Source organism: Colobus angolensis, unplaced genomic scaffold (assembly GCF_000951035.1).
Source record: "Colobus angolensis palliatus isolate OR3802 unplaced genomic scaffold, Cang.pa_1.0 Scaffold101, whole genome shotgun sequence".
Taxonomy (NCBI): domain Eukaryota; kingdom Metazoa; phylum Chordata; class Mammalia; order Primates; family Cercopithecidae; genus Colobus; species Colobus angolensis.
In genome coordinates this window covers 3,248,693-3,261,724 of record NW_012111031.1, presented here as the reverse complement: position 1 = coordinate 3,261,724, position 13,032 = coordinate 3,248,693, and the positions used below count along the sequence as shown (strand labels likewise).

Genomic DNA, 13,032 nt, shown 5'->3' with positions numbered 1-13,032 from the left:
TTTTTGTATTTGTTTTTGTTTTTTTGGAGACAGGGTCTCGCTCTGTCACCCAGGCTGAAGTGCAGTAGCGGAATCTCAGCTCACTTGCAACCTCTGCCTCCCGGTTTCAAGCAATTCTCGTGCCTCAGTTTCCTGAGTAGCTGAGATTACAGGCAGACGCCAACATGCTGGGATAATTTTTGTATTTTTAATAGAGACAAGGTTTCACCACGTTGGCTGGGCTGGTCTCAAACTCCTGGCCTAAAGTGATCCACTCACCTTGGCCTCTCAAAGTGCTGGGATTACAGGCATGAGCTACCATGCCTGGCAAATTTCTATTGTTTTAAGCTCTTAGCTTCTTTGATTTGAAGCTGAATTTTATTTGGTAAAGTCATAGTTCATTATTTTTAAAATAAGGGTCTCTTTATTTTACCTTCTTTTAGTAATGCTAAGTATTATTAGTAATTAATTTTAGCTTTTGTTCTTTTTTGGTATAATAATTCTGGGTTTATGTCTTATATGTACAGCAAAGAAAAAATAAAAGCAAACTTCTGATGTGCCTTGATTTTTAAAAACTTTATAGATAAAAATTTCAAATCAGTAAAATTGGTATTTTATTTCTTTAAAAGTCTTCAATTTATAATTGATTTTCCTAGTTTTTCCCATTACTATATGTCATTGTCTTTATTTCAGAGATGCCTGCTTCAATTTTACATTATATTTAAAAATAATAAAGGCAACTTGATCCTTACCTACCATGAATAGATTGTTGATTTGTCTGGTAGTTATAAAATGTGATTTGGTTTAAATATTTACCTCTGAAATTTGAGGAAGACCTTTCTCAAGTTTGGTGAATTGTAGCTAGATTTAGAGTATCTGAATTTTCATTTCCTAATTTATTTAAATTTTGTTTTTATTTTGTCCAGATTAAAGTCTTATTGTTATCTTGGTAAAGTAATGCTCTGGTTTTGAAATTTCATTTTTTTTTTTTTTGAGGGAAAATAAAAGCCAGGCAGTTGGGCAGTGTATTTAGAATTCCAAGTCATCTTGTGCCTCATTATTCTTATAGATGCCTATCTCCTTCTTCTGTCTTTAAAACTGATTCATATGTCATCTGGTTATGCTGGATAATGATTGTGGTGTGTTCAACCCCAGGGCTATTATCAAAGCATCCTAAAGTGGTAAAAAAAAACATCAAAGAGCTGTTGACAGTCCAAAAGACAAATATAGAAGCTTTATTTTTTCAACCTAGAGAAAATCCTTATAATCTGTCTGTTATTGTATAGCCCCTTCAGATCCGGAAGATATTCAAGAAGTCCTGGCCAGTAACCAGATAAGTCTTTTCCCTTTGGAAGTAACTGTCCCCAGTAGCATTGCTTTGAAACCATATCATTAACATTGACAAATTTGGACTATTAGGATTATCATTTTGTGATTAGGGAATTGCTTGGTCTTTCCTAATTGCCTTCTCTATAAAGAATAAGCAATATAAAAGACATGGAGCATACATGAGCAGTTTTTCTGAACACTTGAGCCAACTCTAGTTTAACTCTATGTTACAGAGAGGAAAAACATTCTTATTTGTGAAAGTTGACTCTTGTTTGAGCTGGTTGCTCTAAGATGCTCAATGTGTGACCCATGGACTACCCTCATCAGAGTCTCTTGCAGTGTTTATAAAATGCAGATTCTTGATTCCAAATCTTGGGGTGAGAAGGGAGTATGTAGTGGAATCACTATAGCTTAAACAAGTGCCACAGGTGATTCTTATTCATGCCAAAGTTTAAGAACTACTTCTCAAGGACAATTACTCTTTAGTTTAGGAAAACACTTTAATGAAACATCTTGGTTTTGAAATAAAGCTAAGGTTCCATGGTTATTCTGGATAAAAGTGGGACAGAAAACAAAGAGCCAAATTGCTCTGAGTAAGAATAAATTAACAAGAATTTGGGAATTGCCCCCCTGGTGTTTGTTTGTTGTTGTTGTTGTTGTTGTTTTGAGATGAAATTTCACTCTTGTTGCCCAGGTTGGAGTGCAATGGTGCGATCTTGGCTCACCACAGCGTCCGCCTCCCAGATTCAAGTGATTCTCCTGCCTCAGCCTCCCAAGTAGCTGGGATTACAGGCATGTGCCACCATGCCTGGCTAATTTCTGTATTTTTAGTAGAGCCAGGGTTTTCCCACGTTGGTCAGGCTGGTCTCAAACTCCTGACCTCATGATCTGCCTGCCTCAGCCTCCCAAAGTGCTAGGATTACAGGCATGAGCCACTGCGCTTGGCCCACCCCTGGTGGTTTTAAAGAGAGGTGGCTTTAGGAGTCCCAGAAATTCAGAAAAATGTAAAGGAGATTCCTGTTAGGGTGAGGGACCACAGCAATATAGTGGCAACTGAAGAGAATGATGGCTAGTGAGAAATTCCCTATGGTGGGAATGGCCAACATTCAGTGTGAAGTCACTTTCTATTCTGTGTCTCGTTTCTTTTGCTTTTAGGGAAGAAGCTGTTCCATTCATAGGAAAGCACAGAGTGGGATGGAAATGGGAACAGGATCAGGAATTCAGAGCAAGTGTGTTCCCTGGCCAAGTTCCTTTCCAAGAATCCTTGGAAATGTGGAGGAAGGTTCTGGATTTTCCCAACCTCACCAAATCATAGTTAGCCAGGACATCCTAATCATGTAGCTCACATTTATTTATTGAGCATCAAGCATATACTAGGCATCTTCACACATTATGAAATTTAATCCTGCAAAGTAGGTATTTTATCCTCAGTTTATAGATGAGGAACTGAGGCCAGAAAGGTTGAATAACAAGCCCAAGATCGATCAATCAATCAGTTAGCAGTAGAGCCGAGACTGAAGCCCAGATCTTTCTGACTCCAAAGCCTGTCATTCCTGTTCCACATTATACTACACCCCTTCTCAGAGATTATAAAAAGCTCTGGCCGCTTTAACTGGTGTACCTCCAGGTCAACCGCATCCACCTCCTTCTCCTGTTTCAGACTTGCACCTGTTCCCTAACCAAAGAGAGGAACAACAGCAATAGTGTTCTGTGTGGATCTGTTCAGAGTTAGGGCCACCAAGATTGTTCAGAGAATTCAGTCAGCACACTCCTCCCACCTCAATCTGCTGTCCCATCTCTCCTCTTCATCACCAAACTTCTTTTTTCCCAAACTTTCTAAATAGTCTCCACTTGCTGTTTGACTTCTTCATCTTCGTCTTTCTCTTTAACCCACTGTACTTTGTCAAGAACTGTGAAGGGTCTGAGATTTTATCCTCCTTGCAAGCTAATCACTTAACCTGCTGTAGTTTCATGGAAGCTGGCAGAAGATGTGGGGCTTTGGGGTCAAAGGGCTGTGTTACTCATGGCATGGCAACCAGTACCAGTGACACGTTCAGTCAGTTCCCTTGCCCCCAGGTCTTACCTGGAGCTACGTGGTGTGGTTTAGGTGAGTGATGCACCTGCAGTGAGTTTGCCTCACACCTGAGAAACTCTAAGCTTAGGAAATCCCCAATCTTTTTATAATAGGCTGCAAGAAAACCTGCTTGACCTTTACCTTCAAAGACATTATCTTTACTATATTGGATGGTAAACAAATGTGCCCATGCTCTTCAGTGGGACAGGGGTTGGGGGGTGGAGGGCGGGGTGGGGGACACTATGTATATTTTCCAAGGCTGTCTGACCAAAAAAAAAAAAAAAACTCCTTGAAATATAGTCTAAAACAAAAGCTGTTAGTGCTTTTGCTCACAAGACATACAGAAATACCAGAGTCCCACAGAGACTTGTCTTCCAGCACATTTCTGCATTTCTTCCCACTAGTCATACAGAAGATTACTCTCTTGAAAATGATCAGTGATCTAATTTCCCAACCCAACAACCTTCTAGAATCCCAGAAATAAACTCACAGGACAATAATCATTCAAGAAATATCTATTGGGTAGCTTCTATGTGCCAGATACTGTGCAGGCCCGAAGAGAAATGGTCTTTGTTCTAATGTGGGGAGCAACAGACATTAACCTAGTAGTTACACACACCAAAACGCAGTTACAAGCTGTGGTAAGTCATAAGAGGGGAGGATACATGGTGGCAAGAGAGCTGACATAACAAGGGATCTTGAATGTATCTGGGAGGTCAGAAATGTTTTTCCCAAGGATGTCCCTTTCAAGCTGAGACCTGAAGGATGACTAAGAGATAGGATAACTAAAGGAGAGAATGGCATGTGCATAGAGCCTTTGGCTTTTGGGATCACAGCATTTTTGAGAAACTGAAAGAAGACCAAGAAGTTTGCCCAGGAAACAAGGTGAAAATGGTGTGAGATGAGGCTGGAAAAGGTAGGTAAGGCCAGACCTAGCATGGTCTTGTAGGCCGCCTTAAGAATTCTAGACTTATGCCAGAGCAATGAGAAACTGTTTAAGGAGTTTTTTGGCATAGTGACATAGTCTTACTTGCTTTTAGAAAGATAATTTTGACTGCAAAATGGAGACTGAATGGAGGATCCCAGATTGTATACAGTGAGACTGAATTAGATTGGTGGTGATTGGAAAGAAGTGGACTAATTAGATTTTAGAAATAAAATTGCCAAGCATTAGTGCTGCAACAAACATGGAGAATGGAAGAATGGAGGTGAGGGAGACATCGGGGTGACTCACTACTAGATGTTTGATTTGAATAACTAGAGAGTTCATGAACTCAGTTGGACTAAACTTTGCAACTCTGAGATATTAAGTGGCCATGTCAGTGAAGCACTTGGAATTTAGAGGAAGGGTCTAACTTTGAGTAGTGGATCAGATTTGGCATTTAGAGGAAAGGTCTGGGTTGGAGGCACATATGTGGAGATCACTGGCATATAGATGATAACTAAAGCTATTGGCATGGGTGATGCTGCTTAGGCCAAGAGATTATAGTGAAAACAGAAAAGAATCTAAAACTGAATTTTAAGGTACTGTTATATTTAAAGGTTAGGGAGAGGAGCAAGAATATGCAAAGGAATCAGAGAAGTAGTGCTTAGTAAAGGAAGGAGGAAAACCAAGAAAATGCAGTGTCGAAGGAAGCAGAAATGTTTAAGGAAGAATAGTGGTCAAAGCGTTGAGTATTGTTGAGAGGCCAAGAAAGATGAGGATTGAAAATGGCTCCTATTTTATTGATTTAAAAAAAGTGAAGCATTGAGAAGAGAACTTGTTCAAAGCCAACATAATTTCTTGACCCTCTCTGTGTTCCCAGATAACTCATACTGGTGCACATGCTAGGGTCATTTACGTGTGGGTTTTCTTCTCTCCAAAGGACATAAATTAACGGCAGTCTTCACTTTACTTCACCTAAATGCATTGCATATTATTGATTATAATCTCTAGGTCTTCAATAACATTCTTAAATTATGTGTTAGTTTTCTACAAAAACATGTAGGCATGTCCCAAACACATTTTTTTACACATAGTTTTTAAAAGTGCCATTTCTTTTTTTTTTTTTTTTTTGAGACGGAGTCTCGCTCTATCGCCGGGGCTGGAGTGCAGCTGCCGGATCTCAGCTCACTGCAAGCTCCGCCTCCCGGGTTTACGCCATTCTCCTGCCTCAGCCCCCTGCCTCACCCTCCGGAGTAGCTGGGACTACAGGCATCCGCCACCTCGCCCGGCTAGATTTTTGTATTTTTTTTTTAGAGACGGGGTTTCACCGTGTTAGCCAGGATGGTCTCGATCGCCTGACCTCGTGATCCGCCCGTCTCGGCCTCCCAAAGTGCTGGGATTACAGGCTTGAGCCACCGCGCCCGGCCAAAAGTGCCATTTCTTGGCCTCTCCCTGTACAGAGGAATCAGAATCTTGAGGGGGTAGATTGCAGGATTCCCTATTTTCAAAAAGCTCCTGAGTAGGAAGCAGAGTAGAAAAGTATTAGCTTAGCGGTAAGTTTGGAAACCACTAGCTTAGTCTCCGACCAAGCATAGTTGGGCATTAAGATGGGGAAGCCACCCCATTCACCCACACTCTGATAAAATCCTCATACTTTGAAACAATATACAGTTATACTTCAATTATTCCAAGATCAACTTGCCAGCTGTCTGGAAGAGGGCCAAATCTAAAAGTTAAGAAAAGGAAACATCTCTTACAGGGAAAGAACTTCTGATAGTGAAGAGCAATGAAAATATCTCAAGATACCACTGCCCTATTTACAACCAGAAGACAAGAAACCTCTCATTAGCTGGCTGCGGATATAAACATGCCATCAATCTTCACCTGGAGCCGCAGAGAAAACCAGGCGAGAAAGGAGAAAAGAGTAAAAAAAAATACAATAAAGCAGAAAGAATAAGAGGAAGGATCAGAGTGGATAGAGGCAGATGAGGAGATGAAAAGCAGTGACAGATTTTAGAAGAGGTGATGAGAACATTCCAAAGAGGGAAAAGGGGAGAGCACCAAAGCAGGGATTCTATACACCGTAGCAATCCTCTGGGACTTGAACGTATGGCCAGGATATCGGTTTGAGGGTCAGTTATCAACAAAGGATTTCATTAACCATTGTATTCTTTAAGAATATAGAGAATAAGCACGTTTTAAAGATACTTCCGCAGAACAGTTTTTAAAATATAGCTATTTTAAAAGATCGCACAATTAATACACTGAAATAAATCCCGGACATGCAGCTTGTTACATCCATCACCATTTTTGAAAGGGCACTTCCTGGGGTTGGACTCCCTGGCCCAAGGACTACCCCCTCCCCAGGTCTTCGGTGGCAACTGTAAGTCAGCAGCCCTCAGGCATTATTGCAGCGCCCCACATTGCTTCAGGTTCCAGGAAGCCGCTGCTGCGTTCACTTGTAAGTCTTCGTGCTGTTGTAAAAATTGAGGTTTTTCACGCTATTTGGCTGGCGAAGAGACCGCGAAGCCACTCCCCACGTTTTCAACTGAGTAAATACCGAAATATTTTTGCTTGCTATCCAGATCCCGGGTTCGAAGTATTTGGGATTAGAAACCTCCAAGCCCATTTCAGAGGCTTCCTCGTCCTCGGCTGGAGTGTCTTTTAAAGCACCTGCCAGCCTTAAGTTCGGGTGCCTTCGGAAAGGGGCTGACAGGGTGCGTCTCGGGGGAGCCTTTTGAAATGTGGATTGAGAATTGTGTGAGTGGCTCTAGGAACCTCCATGAACTCCACTTTTCCTGAATGTGGCTCCGAGCCTGGCCACAGCGGATGCTACCACGAGCCAGGCGCAGCCGGGCCTGGGGAGAAAGCCGGAAGCCCAAGAGGGTGTGGGCGCTCCGGGAGCCGAACGCAGCCGCTCAGCCGCCACACGCCGGTGGCCCTGCGGGCACTCGCGTTCCGGTGAGAGAGCCCCGGCGCTGCGGGCTCGAGGCGGGGGTTCGGGGTCCCGGCCGAGGGCGCCGTCGGCGGGGCCCGCGCAGCCGCACTCGGCGCACCGACTTCGGGCTCCTCCTCCCGGCTTCGTAGTAAGCATGGCGGCGGCGGCGTTCGTGGTCCCTCGGGTGAAACAGAAAGCGGGAGCTACGCGGAGAGGGAGCGAAGAGAGGGGCTGAGGCGGCGGCGTCACTGCCAGGAAACAACCCCAACAGTCAGCGCGCCAGCGGCCGCGGCGGCCCTCAGAGCTGACTCTGCAGCTGAGGTAGAGAGAAAACGATCAGGAACCCTAAGAAGAGGCGCCAGAGGAGCCGCCTTCTTCTGCCTCAGAACGGCGTGAGTCGGAGGTGAGAGCGCGGGCACTCCCTCCGCGAAAGGCGGGGGACACCGAGCCGTCCCAACCCCGTCCCGCCCCGGAGGAGGTGCCGCGGAAACCGTTAGGCTGGGACTGAGGGCCGGGGCACCCTGCAGGGCTCGGCCCCGTCGAGGGACCCGGGCCACCCCTTTCTGTGGGCGCGCTGTGGGCAGAGGGGCAGTGGGGCCGGGGACAGGATCCGTCAACTAGTCTGGCACCTGCCGGGGCCGAGCCTAACCGGGACGCGCTTGCGGGGGCGCGGCCGGGGTCGCCATCCAGCCTAAGGGAGGTGGCGCGGGTGCGCGGGCAGACCTCCCCTCTGTTCCCCGCCCCCTCCCCGCGGCGAGCCGCGTAGCTCGGGAGGGCTCGGGGGCGGAATCCTTCCGAGAGGATCGCCCAGCACCCGCCGCGCCTTCAGCTTTGGACGCCCGGCAGCCGCCGAACTTGAACGCTTTTCTGAAGAGAGTTTTCCCCGCTCATCTTGGGGTTAAAACCTCGAAAACCCGCCCTCTGTGTTTGATCCTGCGTGGCTGCCTCCAGTACCTGGCAGTTCCTCTCCCCGGGCGAGTTAACCACCTGTTCAGTCGGGAGGTGGACTCGAGGCTGCAGTCCTCGCCCAGTTTTAACCTGAATCTTCGAACTTTTGACACGGCTTTGGAAACGTCGTCATGTGTTAGGTAAAGGAAAATGAACAGATAATTTCGCTGTCAAATTGCGGGCAGAAGAGGGGCTGTTTTAATGGATTTGGTCGTTAATTGTTCTTTTATTCAACTGTTGGCGTTACAAGCCTTGGGATGTTTGAGAGGGTGGAATGCGATGATTTGCTGGGGGTGCTAGAGATTGTGAATTCGAGATTTTCTTTTGTAAGGTTTTTACGTAAGTTCCTTTGGACACCTTTGTGTCTGACCATCTATTAAATAAGAGTCACAGGCTGATGAGATTTTTTTTTTCTTTTTACAATATAATCATTGTGTGTTCACTATGGGTTTCTAAAACTGAACAACATAATTATTTTGCTTCTTACTGTGGTCGTGTTTTTAGTTCTTGAAACCAAAGTGTGTATGCTTCTGTATTGTAGGAATGAAATAACAGTTGAACTCTTACTATAATATTTTATCACCATGCTGTTACCAGCTCCAGTGCTAAACATACGCCACTCAGGAGTTTGAGCCATATGTTAGGCAGAAACGAATTGAGTTTTGTGGTTCTGATCTTGTGTTTGGATAAATATTTAGTTTTTGCGTATTTACTAACTCTTGACATCTTGTATCACCTACAAATGTTCAAGTGAGTTTGAATCCCTTGCCTTTTGGATATTTTCTTGGTTGAATTAATTTTTCTTAAGCAATGAGATAAAGTACTAACTGAGACAGATGGTGGCCCAACAGAAAACAGTGATGGATTTTTACCACATCTTTTGTAAAATATGACCTGAAATGTTGCTTTTAGCTTTGTAGCCTACTAATCTTGCTTTCTAATAACACCAGTTAGTGGGAAGAAGGGATGATGACAGGAGAAATACCTTATTAAATTTTTAATGTTAAATCTTATATTTAAATTTTTTAGCACTACTACCTTAAATTTTACTATATTGTCTTGTTTCATTTCATAGATTATCTGTTAGTTTTCTATGTGTAGGTTAACTGGAAAATTTTTTATCCTAGGCTGGCTACCATTAGCCACCTGTATGCTTCCGAATTAACTCCCTCTTTTTCCCTTTTGTCTGAATCCTCCAAATCATTGAATGCTCAGGAAAAATAAAATCCTGGTTAACAGTGTCAAGCATAGTTATAAGAGTAATTAATTTCTCCCAAATTAATGATAAGCATTAAAAAAACATTCTAGGATTATCTTCTTTTGGTGACGTCTGTCTTCACTTCCTCTCTCCATGTGAGTAATTGAGACCTGATTTTAACACACATTTAATGATTCCTCTTTACTAGTCACATTTCTACAATATAATACTAAGCATATTTTATTACTAATTTAAAAATTTCTCCCTCTTCCCTGACCAGCCAGACATAGCTAAGGGCTGAGAGATCCTTAACCCCCCGAAAAAAAGAGGGAATGCATGATTCATATTCTCATTGTCTTACGTAGTTTTAGGCAAAGAGCATTTAATTTATACTTTATCCAGTTTTAGTAATATTTGCGCTGTTTTAAAACATTTGCATGTTTTAAAATGTTCATGACATCCAAGGCTTGTGTATTTTATAATCTGCCTGTATTTTTAAAATACAATTTGATGAAGTAACCAAAAGGGTTTTTTTTAAAAAACATTGTTGGTGCATTTTTGAATGAAAATGAATCTAGATCGTGTCTTTGAGAATGGTTTAGGAATATGCACATGATTTCCTATTTTATTAGCCAGATAACTAAGTGATTGGTGTTTCTGGTTTTTTTTTTTTTTTTTTTTTTTTAAGCAATGCCTAGCAGACTTCAAATAAATTCACAATATTGTAATTCCAAAGGTTTAGAATATGGTGCATATTTATTCCATTGAGCCTTTTACTGCTTCAGTTTTATCACATTGCAAAAGAAGAAATATGGCCCCCGTGTGTATTAATGTCAAGAACTACTTGTTAAAAGGAAATTAGTGGCCATTAATGTTAAAAGGCAAATTTTGTACTTTTACATGTATTGTGAGCTTTTATAATTTTCTTAATATTTTGGTCTTATTTCAGAGAATTATTCAGTGGTCTCTTTTTATATCTAGATTTATTCTTACCTTTCTATCTTCCCACTATTGTGATTTTGCTTGTCTTTAATATATACTTTCAAGTTTTCTGTGTAGCCTATGGTCTTCCATCAGGTTCCTTTGTGGGTGTCATCTTTTGATCTTTCCAATCACTTATCACCCGTTTACCAGTCCGTGGGCTATTTTTTCCTCCAAGATTGAGAACTGCCTCTGGGAGGTGGCATGTGCTTACAGGGTGATGTGATGTTATTAAAGTGGGGATGCAGACATAGTGTGAAGTCTTCCTTCCTTCAAGTAGTTTACAAACTAGTTAGGGGTACTAGACCAATAGTATCACTAGCCAAAAATATAATATGGTATTATTAAGTTGTGTGACACCAACTGGAATTTAAAGGAAAGTGAAGCCAGTGAGGGCTAGAAAAATCCTGGAAGGCATTTGGAGGAAGTCAGAGGAAACTTAGAAACGATTTAGATAACAAAGAGAAAGGCATTCCAAAAGAGATTCACAGGCAGAGTTGGAAGTAGTAGTAGAATAAGTAGTCCAAGAGCATCCAAGGACAGAAATTGGGACAAAGAAAGAAAGTTAGGTCGAGATGTTAGCTTAAGCACCAGGGCATCAGAAGAGGAAAATAGGCAGAGCTGGACAAGACAGTTTGTGTCATTAGGAACCTATCACTGAAAGAACTATACCTCAGCTTTGACATATTAATAGCTTAAGCTTTATGTGTAATGGATAGCTTGTATGTGTCTGTTTATATGGCTTAGATCAGGGGTTGGCAAACTTTTTCTGTGGACTGCTAGATAATCAAATATTTTAGGTTTTGCAGGCGATTTACAGTCTTGGTTGAATGTTCCTGTTTGTTTGTTTTTTATAATCTTTTAAAAACATAATTTTTTTTTTTTTGTGATGGAGTCTTGCTCGGTTGCCCAGGCTGGAGTGCAGTGGCCGGATCTCAGCTCGCTACAAGCTCCGCCTCCCGGGTTTACACCATTCTCCTGCCTTAGCCTCCGGAGTAGCTGGGACTACAGGCGCCCGCCACCTCACCTGGCTAGTTTCTTCTATTTTTTAGTAGAGACGGGGTTTCACCGTGTTAGCCAGGATGATCTCGAACTCCTGATCTCGTCATCTGCCCATCTCGGCCTCCCAAAGTACTGGGACTACAGGCTTGAGCCACTGCGCCCGGCCAAAAACATAATTTTTACATTGTTGTCTCAAGAGCCAAACAAAAACAAGCCATCTGTGGACTGGATTTGGCCGGAGGACCTAGTTTGCTGACTCCTAGGTAATAATTGGCAAAGTAATTGTCCATATAGCCCATACCGTGAAATGTCTTGTATCATCTTGTCTGTGGTGGTTTGGTGCGTTTTATGACTATCATGTATATATTTTTCCTTAAGTTATCCTAAAAGAAAATATGCAGAAATAAGTGCTACTGTAATTGTTATTTTGTGGCCAGACTTCTAACAAGAGCCTAGAATAGGTCTCAGAATTAGGAAGTGAAAGATGAAAAGCCTTTGAGTCAGGCCTTACTACAGTGAAAATAGCTACACAGTGGCTTGATTTAGAATTTGTATAAGAGTAGGTATATCAGCTGCCTGTGCTGGTTTTACATTTTTTTAAACACAGCTGGCAGGTTAAAAACCTTGTCTAGGGTGCTGGTGGTCTAGTGACAACAGAGGAGCAGGCAGTGGGGAACTTTGTTTTTAGAAGTAGTCTAGGATGAGTTAATAAAGGGACAAACAGTTGGACATTCTGCAGTACTCAAGGAAGAATCACTGTGTTATGGAACAGTCTAATAATTGATATTTACATTGATGAGCTTGAGTCATCAAGAAAAGATTGTATCATGTTCACATTAAGGCATGGAAGGAAGACCTAGAGATCCCTTTACAAATATTTCAATTAAGATTATTTTAAGATAAGTTATGGTGATTTAAAGGAGATAAGTATCAGTTATTTTGAAAAGTAATTTACATGAAACATCTCTGAAGTTTTTAAATTTGTAGATACGTATTTCTAAGGCAGTTCTGTTTTCTTCAGTATACTATGGTTCATGTGCCATTACCAGGCGGATAGTGATGCCTCAGGCTATGGCTGCACAAACCAATTGGCTGGGGCTACTGTATTTTTTGTGGCATCAAGAGAGTAAGAATACATCATGAGAGCATTTTTTCATTAAGCAGGCATCAGTACGTTCCGTATATCGGGGTTAGTAGTAGGTGCTGGAAAAAGTACAGATGTATAAGATGGGAAGCTACCTGGACGGAATCAATGATGTTTCTTTCTTCCTGTTAAAAACATTAAAACCAACCAAACAAAATAATGAAACTTAACTTTTGTACTTTAATTTATTATTAGCATTTTTCATACTTAGGAAGTACATACACTACCACAATTTTAAGGCAGTATAAACCTTTTGATTTAAATAACAGCCTTCATAAATTGCTACTTAATACAATTTGTACTTTTTAAATTTTACTTTAAGGAGAAATTCATGCCCTCCCTGTTTTTTTGTGAATGCTTGAAACAGCTTCACCATTCCAGCTGTTTCTGTTTGCTAAACAGGAGATAAAGTACCTTGGATGGTAACTCAAAAGTCTAGATCTGAGTTCCAACTTCACCACTTATTAGCTATATGATTTTGGGTTAGTTTCTTGCAATCTTGGTTTTCTAAGCA

The 13,032-nt window shown here is 41.9% G+C and overlaps 1 protein-coding gene across 2 annotated transcripts in view; it reads left to right on the top strand.

The window, feature by feature from the left end:
• The first annotated feature begins 7,379 nt into the window (after nt 1-7,379).
• FNDC3A (fibronectin type III domain containing 3A) overlaps nt 7,380-13,032 on the top strand; it is a 216,032-nt gene continuing 210,379 nt past the window's right edge. Inside the window, exon 1 of one of the 2 annotated variants that reach the window (XM_011939495.1) lies at nt 7,380-7,648. The gene's annotated coding sequence lies outside the window, so the exon portion shown is untranslated. Of the gene's footprint in view, nt 7,649-8,024; nt 8,334-13,032 lie in introns of those variants that run through there. The other variant, XM_011939501.1, reaches the window with a different exon arrangement.